The following is an 11926-nucleotide window of genomic DNA, read 5'->3' on the forward strand; positions in this document are numbered from 1 at the left end:
AAAAAGGATTTACAGTGGGAACATAGGGTTAAATTTTTTCCCCAAACCGGGCATATTTTCCACAAACGGGAAATTTTCACCCTTTCCCTTTCTTTTGGAGCAAACCACTGAATTTGTTAAAGAGGGAAGTTTTGGGGTCAATTTTGACTAAAGGCTTACAGGGGTGCCTCACACAACAGTTAAAAGTAAAGGCTAAAAAAGCGCTTAGTTTTTTTGTGGGTTTTTAACTAAATTGGGGTGCAGACCGCACAACGCTTCTCCCTTTTTCCGAGCGTTTATTGTTAAGCTTGATTAGGGTTTTGGGGGTTATTCATCGAAATTTCCCCATGTTTTCCAGTGTTGGCTCATTTCAAAATGACTTCAGAATCTGTACGGGGGCTTCAAGTTTTCACTTGTGGAGCCCTGTAGGGAGGGGGAAAACCCCCCTTTTTCTTCCCCGGGACACATGAACCTATTTTACACGGGGGAAAAAAGGGATGGGATTCCTACACCCAATTTGGGTTTTTCCCCCCCCTTTGAGGATAGCCACCCTAGGGTGGGAAAGGGGGGGAATTTGGGAAGATCTTAATTTGAGTTCACAAAGGTTCTGTATTAAATTCCCCAATCCCCCGCTTGGACTAATAAAGTGGGCCTGATTGGTTGAATTTGGGAAAGGGGAAATCGGAAGCGAGGTAGAAAAAATTTTTTCAGCATATTTCAAAATCCCAAATTTGTTTGTTGTTTTTTAAAATTATCTGCCGCGAAAGCTAAGGTCATTAGGGGCAAAACCCTTGTTAACTAAAATATTAAATTTAAAAACTTTTAAAAACTGTCAAAAATATCTTAAAAAAATAATAAAATAGTTTTAAAAATAAAAGCAAAAATTTTTATGCTTAATGCATAAAATTTGCATAAACATTGCTTTTAAATTTATTAAAATTAGTTCCTAAGGAAAATTAAAAAACCCCTCTAGTCACAACTTCCCCCAATAGTTTTTCAGTGTATAGGGGGGAGACAATAAAACGTCTTTGGTCGAGAAATTTTGCACATTTTTCATACAGGGCGATTTTAAATGGCTCTTGGCCCTTCAAAAAGGGGCTTCTTTTTTAGCCACGGGGGCCCCAGGAGTCATCTTGTGTCCCCCGATTTTATTTTTGTATACAACTTCCACTTTTGGTTGGGAGGATGCTAGTCCCCCAACGCCAAGGCCCCTTAATGTTCGCATTTGTTCTGGGGGTATCCCCTCCTTGTTCCTCATTTAACGAAGACAACTTTGATGCGGGTTTCAGGCGGTGGTGGAGAGGAAACGAGCATCACAAGGCTGAGCGGCAGCTGCCTTTGCCTTCTGACAGCCGCTCACCCAAACCCAACATGCGCGGCCCCCAAAATAGAGTTATTTTTTCGTTTTTAATCATGCACCCCAATCTGAACCCCCCCTCATAATGGTTTGATTTTAAGTTTGAGCTTGCAAGGCACTACGGAGCAAATATATCACAACAAAAGGTTCGTAAGATCTTATCATTTTAACTGCTGTAAGGATGGCAGTAATCTCAGTGAAGATCGAGGCTGCTAGAAAAAGATGCCAGATGCAATCCCCCTTTTCCACCCCTGCAAAACCCCACCATTTTAGATTTCAACCTCTGTATAAATTGCATTACCCCCGGTATTTAGAAATGTGCTAAAAATTTTCTCTCACTTCTGTTGGGATTTTCCCCCCTTTTTCCAATTCCCGAAAAATCCAGTCAACTTGATTGTCCAAAGGGGAAAAAATTGGGGGAATTAAAACCAAAAACCTTAGTGAGACTAAAATTAAGATTTTCCACAAGATTCCATTCTCCTACCTAGGATGGGCTACTTAAAGGGGTTTTGAAAACCAAATTGGATGTGGGAATCCGGAACCCTTTGTAAGCTGGTTAGAAATCGGTTCTGTTTTCTGGTGTAATGAAAGGGGGGTTCTCATTTCCCGCAACGGGGACTCCACAGGTGAAGACCTAAACCCCCAGTAAGATTCTGGGCTCTTAGAACGAGTCAACATCCGAAACAGGATGTAGATGAAAAGTTACATCCAAATCAAGTTTACACGAAAAGCGGGGGAAAACCCGATAGCGTTGTGGGGGTCTGCCCCCCCAAGTAGATGTGAAAGAACCCGCAAAATACTAAGTGCTTTTGTACCTTTTATTTTCAATTTTTGATGGAGCCCCTGTAACCTTAGTAAAAAATTAAACCCCCAAAATTACCACCTTTTGGAAAAATTGCAGGGGTTGCCCAAATAGAGGGAGGAGGAATTTTTCCTCTTTTGTGGAAATGTATAGCCTGGCTTGCGGGGAAAATTTGAACCCAGTTTATGTTGTCCACTTAAAACCCTGATTTTTTGCGCCTGCATTGCCCTTTGCACACCCGAAGTTTCCCTCCTGAGAGTACGTTAAAGCTCCCATAAATTTCATGAGCAGAATTGGGAACAGCCTTTACAATGTCATTTTTAGCAATGGCAAACAGGGTCCACTTAAACCTCCCTTGTGGGGCCCCCATGATCTTCCAATTTGGAAAAGTTTCCCACCGGGAATCTAAATTTTCCCTTAGAAAGGGAAACTTTGTATGAAGGTAGGAATGCTCCTCTTAAGCCCAATGCATAAAATTTTGATATGCCATGTTCAAAAAGTATCAAAGCCTTTTCAAAAGGGCAAAAAGACTGCATCAGTGATCGCCCTGGGGGGAATTGTATACAGTTTCATCCTCACGTGCATCTGTGGGCGATCTCAATTTCAAAAACCCCTATTGATATGGGGTCAGCACTTTTTTCCTTTTTTAGCATCCTGTCAAAAACCGAAGTTTACTTTTCTCATCGCTTGCAGATGCCGGGGGAGGGAAATTTTCTTAATTCCTGGTGTGGAAACCCTTGCCCGGTTTTGGGAAGGATGATTTAAAACTCTTTCCTTGGATGGCAGTACCCCCTATATATCCCATGAAAAGGTCCCAAAAAGAAATTTGGGATCCTCTGGTAAGTGAGATATCATTTTGGGATGGAAATCGTCACTTCCTGGGGCAGTCTTTCGGCAGAGCTCCAAAACAGAGCCCTCCTTCTCAAAAATGGCAAGGTTTTTTGGAAGTTTTGCTGCTTTTTTATGAAAAACGACACGGGGGGTTTTTTCCGTCGCCCGAAAGTGGAGAATCGGGCGGAAGTGCTCCCGAGGAATCTCGCCCTGGATTTAGCTGCCTTTGCAACACTTTTTTATCTGTATGATTAGCCACAATCTTCAAAGAGGGGGTGACGTGAGTGCCTTTCCGCGTCTTTCCACCTTGTCCCATACCCTGCTAGGGGGTCCCCCCTTTTAAACAAGAGACATACTGTTCCTGACGTCCCTTGGGCCCCCTTTAGACTCGCGGCCTTGTCTGGCTTTTGTAAAGGGTCAAGGTTACATCACTGGGGGGTTTGTTTCAATGCCCTTAAAATTTTTTCCAAAAAAACCACCCCGGGGGGGGGGCCCCTTTTTTTTTTCGCTGCCAGGGTTGGATGGGGATTCAGCCAAAAACCCCAAAATGGTCCCCCGAGGTCGACCGGGGTTTAATGCCCCTTACCCTTTTTGGTGAAAACCCCTTCCCCCCTCCAAAAATTGGAAATTCGTGTTTGAAGTTTTAACGCCATGAAACACAACGGGGAAATTTACAGGTCAATTTAAATGCCCCGTTTTAAATTTAAAAATTAGTGCATGTTCTCGCCCCTCTCCTTGGGGGGAAAATCCAATTGGGGGAAAATTCCCCAAATTCCACCTTAAAAAGGGAAAAAGGGTTTTCTCCCCCGTAATCTTCCAAACTTTAGTTGAATTATTTTGGGAAAAGGAGAAATGCCAGGTTCTTTAGATTTCCAAATTTAATGGTGTTTTTGAGTGATGGCTAAAAAATATCTTGCGACCCAAGACCCTCCTGGTTGCAAAAGTCCCAAATGGGGAATTTAAAACCCCCAGGGAAATGGATTTTTGGCAAAACCTTTGCCCAAGGGGGAAAATTCAATTTTATTTTATTTTTAGAATTTTAAAGTTAGGGTTTGGACCTTTCTTTAAAATATTTTTTTTGTTTTGCGGGTTGGAAATTTTTTTCCCTCCTTTCCCCGGGGTTTTTTCCCCCCCCCCCTTTGGGGTTTTTTGGGGGGTTCTTGTGAAAGGGGTTTTGTTTGTTTTTCCCGTGGAACTTTTAGGGGGTTTTTTAAACCCCCAGGCTCCTTTTGACAGGCCTTCCCAGTTTCCCTTGCCCCAAAAAAACCCCGGCAAAAAAAACCCCCCAAAAGAAGGGGGAAAGGGGAAATGAAACTTTGCCCGGGAAATCAAGCCCAGGGGGCCCCCGGAAAAACCCAAAACAGCACCTTCCCCGGGGGGAAAGGTCAAACCAAATTTCAACTCAAAAAATTTTAAAACCGGGGGAAAAAACCCAAGGTTTTTTAAAGCATTTGGAATTTTTTAAAGGAAAAAAAGGGTTTATTTTCCCGGTGGGGCCCAACCAAAACCCCCGGGGGAAAACGAAACCAAAAGGGAAAAGTGAAAACCCCAATAGGGAAAAAGGGGGGGGAGGAAAAGTAGTTGAAAAGGGTGGTTTCCAAAATTTGCCCCCCCCCCAAACCCCCAGGGGTCCCGGGGGGGGGAAGGGGGAAAAACCCCCCCAAAGGGGAAAAAGCCCATAAGTTGAAAAAACGGAAAAACCACCCCGAAAAAAATTTTCCGGGGCTTTTCCAGGGGGGACTGAATTTAAAACCCCGGTCAAAAAAAAAAAACCGGGGGTTCGGGTGGGCCAGACCCAGGGAAACCCGGGCCAAACCCCAAACCCCCCCCCCGGAAGTCCCTGGGGGGCCCCCGGGGGGTCACCCCCCCAAGGCCTTTGCCCCGGGAACGGCCCCCCCCCCAGGGGCCCCCCGGGGGCCCTTTGGGTCCCCCACTGGAAAAAACCCCCCCCCCCCCCCAAAAAAAAAAAAAAAGGGGTTCTTAAAGGGGGGGGGCTGGGAAAAAAAGTGGCCGGGGTTTGGGGAAAAGCGGGGGAAGGGGGGGGGGGGGAAGGGGGGGGGCCAAAAACAAATTTTTTTGGGGGAAAACCCCCCCCCCCGTTTTTAAAAAAAAATTTGCCCCAATTATAAAAATTTTCCCCGGGGGGAAAATTTCCCCGGGAAAAAGGGGTTGAGGCGGGAAAAAAAAAGGACCGGCTTCAAACCCCAAACCTGCCCCCTAAAAAATTTTCTTGGTTTTTTTTTTCCCTTAAAAGAAGTTGGCCCCACCCCAAACGGAAGGAAAACCCCCCCCCCCTTTTTTTTTTAAACGGGAGGGTAATCCAAATTAACTGGAAAGGAAAAAAAAAATTTTAAAATGGTAAGGGGGGTTTAAAACCCCCTTTTTTAAAAAGGAAAAAAAAAAAATTTTAACCCCTTCTTTTCCCAAAATTTTGGGGAAAAAAAACCACTTTTTTTAAAACTGAAAAAAACCCCCCCCAGAAAAAAGGCGCCCAACCCGGTTTGTCCCAAACCTAAAACTTTCACCTCCGGGGGGAAGGGGGTAGGGGTTACTAAAAAAATTTTTTCGATGTATTCGAAAAAAAAAAATTTTGATAACCTTAAATTCTTCATATAGGTTTTAATAGAAAGTTTTTTATATTTTCCAGGAAGATTCCTTTTGATTGGGGTTTTCCCCCCCCCGGTTTTGGGAAACCGGGGCCTTACACCCACTTGCCCTTGGATGGAAATTCCAAAATGGACAATATTGGGTTTTTTTGGGGGGGGAAAATTTTAAAAAAAAAATTGGGAAAAAATTTTTTTAAATAGGGAGGGGGAAAAATAGGGGAAAAAAAAAGGGGGGAAGGGAAAAAGGGGGGACAAAAAAGGGGGTTGGGGAAACCCGGGGGGGCCCCTTTTTGGGGGGGAAAATTTTGGGGGAAAAAGGAAAGGGGGAAAAGGGTTTTTCCCCCCTTCAAGTGGATTTTTTAAAAAAAATTTTAAAAGGGCCCTTTTCCCCCTTCCCCCTTTTGGGGGGGGTTTTTAAAAAAAAAAAGGGGGGGTTTTTTAAAACCCCCGCCCTTTTAAAAAAAATTTAAAAAAAAATTTAAAAGGGGGGTTTAAAAACGGGGAAAAAAATTTTTTAAAACCCCCCAACTTTTTTAAAAAAAATTTTTTTTTTAAAAAAAAAAAAAACTTAAAAAAAAAAGGGGAAAAAAGGAAAACCCAAAAACCCCCTTTTTTTTAAAAAAAAAAAGGGGGGGGGAAAAAAAAAAAAAAACCTTAAAAAACCCCAAAAAAAAAATTAAAAAAAAAAAAAATTTTTTTTTTTTCCCAAAAACCCCCAAAACCCCCCCCCCCAAAAAAAAAAATTTTTGGGGGAAAAAAAACCCCAAAAAAAAACTTGGGGGAAAAAAATTTTAAAAACCCGGGGGGGAAAACCCCATTTTTTTTTAAAAAAAAAACCCCTTCCAAAAAATTTAGGGGGTTTGGGGCAAAGGGCCCCCGGGGGGGGCCCCCCCTTTTTTTTTCCCCAAAAAAAAGGGGGGGGGGGGGTTTTTTGTTTAAAAGGGGGCCTCCCCCCCCCCCCTTTTTTTTTTTTGGGGGAAAAGGGGGGGGGGGTTTTTAAAAAAAAAAAAAAAAGGGGGGGGGGCCCCCCCAAAAAAAAAAGGGGGGGGGGAAAATAAAAAAAGGGAAAAAATTTTTCTTAAAAAAAAAAAAAAAAAAAATTAAAAAAAAAAAAAAAATAAAAAAGGGTTAAAAGGGGGCAAACCCCCCCAAAAAAAAAAAATTTTAAAAAAAAAAACCCCCCCCCCTTTTTTTAAAAAAAAAAAATTTTTTCCCGGGGAAGGGGGGAAAAAAAAAAAAATTTTTGAAAAAAAAAAAAAAAAATTTTTTTAAAAAAAAAATTTTTTTAAAAGAAAAAAAAATTTAAAAAAATTAAAAAAATTTTTTTAATTTTAAAAAAAATTTTTAAAAAAAAAAATATAAACCTTAAAAACAAAAAAAAGGTTTACCCGGGGCTTTTTTTTTTTAAAAGGACGGGAAATACAAAAACAAAGTTTTTAAAAAAAAAACAAATATAAAAAAAGGGGGGTTTTCAAAAGGGGGGACCTTCCCCCTGGGGGAAAAAGGGGTTCCCCGGGGGGAAGTCCAGCGACGGAAAATTTTTTCTTGGAGATGCAAGGGGAACCCCGTAAGATGCCCCCCCAAAAATTTTCCCCGGTGGGGGGGAAAATGCACCCCTCCAAAAGGGGTTTCCCTAGTTTTTTTTGGGGAAATTGACATTGGTGGGGGGGTGGGGGTAAAAAAATACAAAGGTTTTTTAAAAAATTTGAAAAGAGAATTTAAACCTTAAAAATTTTTTTTTAAAATTGGGGGGGGGGGGGGGGGGGGGGTAGTTTTTGAAATTTGTTATTTTAAAATTAATTTTATTTCTCCCCCCACCCCCCGGGCAAAAGGGGGGTTTGTTTGGGGGAAAAAAAAAAAAAAAAATTTTCGGCCCTTTTATTGGATGGGGGGGCCCCCTTTTAATTTCCCTTTACCCTCCATTTGACCAGCCATTGACTGACGGGCCCGTCCGGTCTAACCGAATAAAAACCAAAGAGGGGTTTTTTTCACCCCCGGCACACGTTTAAAGGCTCCTGTTCCCTAAGCCACCCGGGGTCAGTGGGGGAATTCCCCTTCCTGGAGAACCCGGGGTGGGTCCCAAACCCCCCCCTTTTTTTTGGGGGGGAACCAGTCCAAAACCCCGGGCCCCAGATGGGATCGGGGTCACCCTTGGGCCTCAAGCCCCCCCACCGCGGAAGGGGGCCTCCTTGGGGGGTTAAGTACAAGGGAAACTTAAAGATTTTTTTTTAAAAAAAGGGGGGCTTTCCAACACAAAAACTGAGGGGGTTTTTTCCCGCCCTTTTTTCACTGCAGATTTACATGCCATCCAAAAGCAGTTAAGATGATTGGGTCTTATAAAACCATTCTATTGGGGAATATTGTGACTCTGTGTGCCTTGAAACAATCAAGAGCTTAAACTCATCAAAAATCCAGTTAAGGGGGGTTAAAGGGATGGCTTGCACTGATGTAACGAAAAAGATAATTTGGGGTTGGGTGCCAGCGCATTTTGGTATAGTGGGAATGGCGGCTGATCAGAAGGGCCAAGGGCACTGCTGCCAGCCTTGTGATGCACGTTTTTTTTCCCCACACACCGACCTGAAACTGAGCATCAGGAATTGCTTCACGAAAATGGAAGGAACAAGGGAGGCATACCTCAGAAAAAAAACGCGAGAGATTAGAGATGCCCTTTTGGGAGTTGGGTGATACATTCCCCCCAACCAAAAGTGGAAGTTGATTAAAAAGACTAAGATCGGGTACACAAGTTTACTCATGGGCTATGAGGGCAAAAAGTGAAGCACTTTGAAAAGGGATGCCAAGAGCCTTTAAGTTTGCACTTTTGGGGAAAGATGGCATTTAAACCCAAGATGTATGTACTGTCTCCCATATACACTGAAAAATGTATTGGGGAGGATTGTGACATAGAGGGTCTTATTGTTTCCTGGGAGACTAATTTTTTCAATAAAATTTTAAATTTATGCATATGTTTATGCAATATTTTATATACTTAGAACATAATATTTTAGCTTTGTTTTTTAATTTGTTATTGTTTTGTAAGATTTATTAAATTGATTTTTAAGTTTTAAAATTTTAAATATTTTCTTTTTAACAAGGCATTCGCCGCTAATGACCTTAGCTGTTGATGCAGCAGATAATTTTAAATAATCAATCAATCAATCTTTCACATCTATCTTGGGGTGCAGACTGCATTATGGATTATGGATGTGAGGCTTATTCATCTGCAACTCCCACTGTCCTCCGGATGTTGGACTCAGTTCATAATGAAGCTCTCAGAATCTGTACTGGGTCTTTCAGGTCTTCACCTGTGGAGTCCAAGTATGCTGAGAATGGAGAACCACCTCTTTCATTACACCGGGACTACATGAACCTGATTTAGGAGAATGAGGAATCTTGTGGAAGATCTTAATTTAATTAAGTCTCACCAAGGTTCTGGCTGTTGGAATTCCCCAATTTCCCCCTTGGACTAATCAAGTCGAGCTGGATTTAGTCAGAATTGGGAAAGGGGAGAGATCGGAAGCAGAGGTCAGAGAGAAATTTCTAAGTACCAAAGATCAGATGCAATATATACAGATAGTTCGAAATCTGGAAATGGTGTCTTTCTCTAGCAGTCTCGATCTTCACTGCTGAGTTACATGCCATCCTTGCAGCAGTTAAGATGACTAGATATCTTACGAACCATTCCATTGTAATGTTATGTGACTCTCGCAGTGCCTTGCAGGCAATCAAGAGCTTAAACTCATTACATCCAGTGGTGAGGGAGGTTTAATTTTGGCGTACACTGATGTTAACACATAAAAAGATAACTTCATGTTGGGTGCCAGCGCATGTTGGTATCATTGGGAATGAGCAAGCTGATTGGAAGGCCAAGGCAGCTGCCGCTCAACCCTGTGATGCTCGTTTTCCTCTCCCACACATCGACCTGAAATCCAGCATAAGGAGTTGTCTTCGTGATAGATGGAGGGAACAATGGAGGCATACCTCTAGAAACAAACTGCGAGAGATTAAAGTTTAAAAGTGAAGCACTTTGTGAGGGATGCCAAGAGCCATTAACGGCCGCACATGTAGTGGAAAGATGTGCGACATTCTCAGATAAAAGACATATTTACACTGAAAAATGTATTGGGGTAGGATTGTGACATAGAGGGTCTTGTTAGTTTCCTTAGGGAGACTAATATTGCTACGCCAGTGGGTCTTTGTCTCTGTGCGAAACATGTGTTAACATGAAAAGGATGACCTGGGCATGTGTTTACATGAAAAGGATGACCTGGGCAAACATGACGCAACTGGCTGTGAGGGGGGAGCGGAGGAACAAGCCAAGGGAGACGCAGTTGGGTGCTGCTCCTGTGAAGACCTCGTGTGTGCCCTTGTGACCTGATATACTTTTGTGTTGCCATGTTATATGCTGTATCGTGCAGTGTGACATGCTGTTTCCCCCCGTATTTTGCCTATAGAAAAGTGTACGGGATAAACTTTGTGTAAATAAAGAAAGACTGTCATTTTGTGTTATTTCGTGCCCTGCCCCGCCACTTGGCGTTTCCTCTCCTTGTTTTGGGACGCGTGGTTTCGGTGCCTCTTGGAGTGTCAGTGTTCACGACCCTGGGATAGCACGCCGTCTCCCAGCCTGCCTTGTGGTGGTGGCAGAGAGACGAGGGGTCGGCGTAACAATATCTTCAATAAAATTTAATTTTGCATAATATTTATGCAATAGTTTTATACACTTAGAGCATATTTTTGCTTTGATTTTGAATAAATTTATTGTTATTTTTAAGATATTCATTTATAGATTTTAGTTTTAAATGGTTTAATATTCTATCTAACAAGGTATTTGCCGGTAATAACCTTTGCTGTTTATGGGGGCAGATAGTTTTAAATAATCACTCAATCAATCTTTTTATGTAAATTTAGGTGCTGAAGGCATTCTTGTGTTGCCAGAATATTCAATATAATAGGAAGGAGATCGGTTCCTTTAAAAAAATCAATGGTGTTGCCACAGATACTTGGCTACTATTGGGTGAAGAGGCCAGTGATAGGTCAAAAAAGCTCAGATCACCATAATGTCGTCCGCCCATGTCGGACTACCATCATTCAGAAAGGACCAGATCAGAATCATTAATCAGATTACTTGCTTACCCCTACCATCCACCTACAGGGAACCCCATAATGTATAATGAGCATTAAAATCACCTAAAATTGATATATTCTGTGGCAGATTATCCTGAAGTGCAAAGTGCTCATCATAAATTATCACATTATTAGGTGGATTATAACTGAACATATAGTCAGATATGTGCTATTAATTTTTACTTTGCATGTGACAAACTCCAAAGTAGAATCAGTAGTCATTTCAGTAAAACGAAGGTTCTGGTTAATGTACATGGTGACTCTGCCTCCATCACTACCCTCACGGTCCTTCCGACACAAATGGTAGTACTCAGCGAAACGACCTCGTCAGAGACGAGCGCGTTTCTTGGACAACTATAACATCAGGAATAAGACGAGGCTTATAATTTAAGGTCATCTAATCTAGATTTTCATTCACACATTAAATATTTTTGAACCTTGCATTCTCATTTAGGATTTTGAAAAGAGATCTTCTGGGTCTGTCATTAGTAGGGATTTTATTGTTCAGAGTTGAGTTTGTTGTAGAGTGGTCCTGGGTCGCTTCTCTGGGTTTCGGGCCAGGTCCAAACCCTTGGTCCAAGGCCCTAGTCTTAAAGTGATCAAAAGCTCTCAACATTTGGTATTAACCTAAGAGCAATAGCTAAGGGGTAGTATTTTCAGTTTTCCGTCTTCTCCCTTCCCCAGTGGAAGCCTGGTTGCATTTTCTAGTACCAAAGGGGGATCGAGTTATGTGAAGGACACTTGCGAAACTTGCCTAAGCGAAGGACGGTAATTCAATGCCCACCCTCCAAGTGAATATGGGAGCACACAGGGGAGCTCCAGCAAGCTCAGGGAAATCACGTGAAGATAGAAAAATCAATCAGAAAAAGGAAAAGTGCTCCCACAGGACTTCCCAGACTACTGGGCTCCCTATCCAGGGGTCAAAGCCACTTGGTAAAAGAGTGCTGCGAATCTGGAGTGAGGGGCTGACTATGCCTACTGTAGTCTCGTGTCACTTGCAAAAACAAGAGCAATGAAGGTGCAGGCAAAGCACTAGAAAGTGCAAAAGGGTCTGTAAATAGTTTTTCCTCTAATTGAGATTACCTTATCAGACTCAGGACCAACAACGTCAAGCATTTTCCTGGTAGGAGGAATCTGCATCATACCGACTTACTACAAAGTGATATGGTGTCACTTCGAGGCTTTTTCCACTTTCAGAAGCAATGTTTTTGATATATTTGATTAAGGATC

The sequence above is a fragment of the Penaeus monodon genome, chromosome 9 (assembly GCF_015228065.2).
Source record: "Penaeus monodon isolate SGIC_2016 chromosome 9, NSTDA_Pmon_1, whole genome shotgun sequence".
NCBI classification, from domain to species: domain Eukaryota; kingdom Metazoa; phylum Arthropoda; class Malacostraca; order Decapoda; family Penaeidae; genus Penaeus; species Penaeus monodon.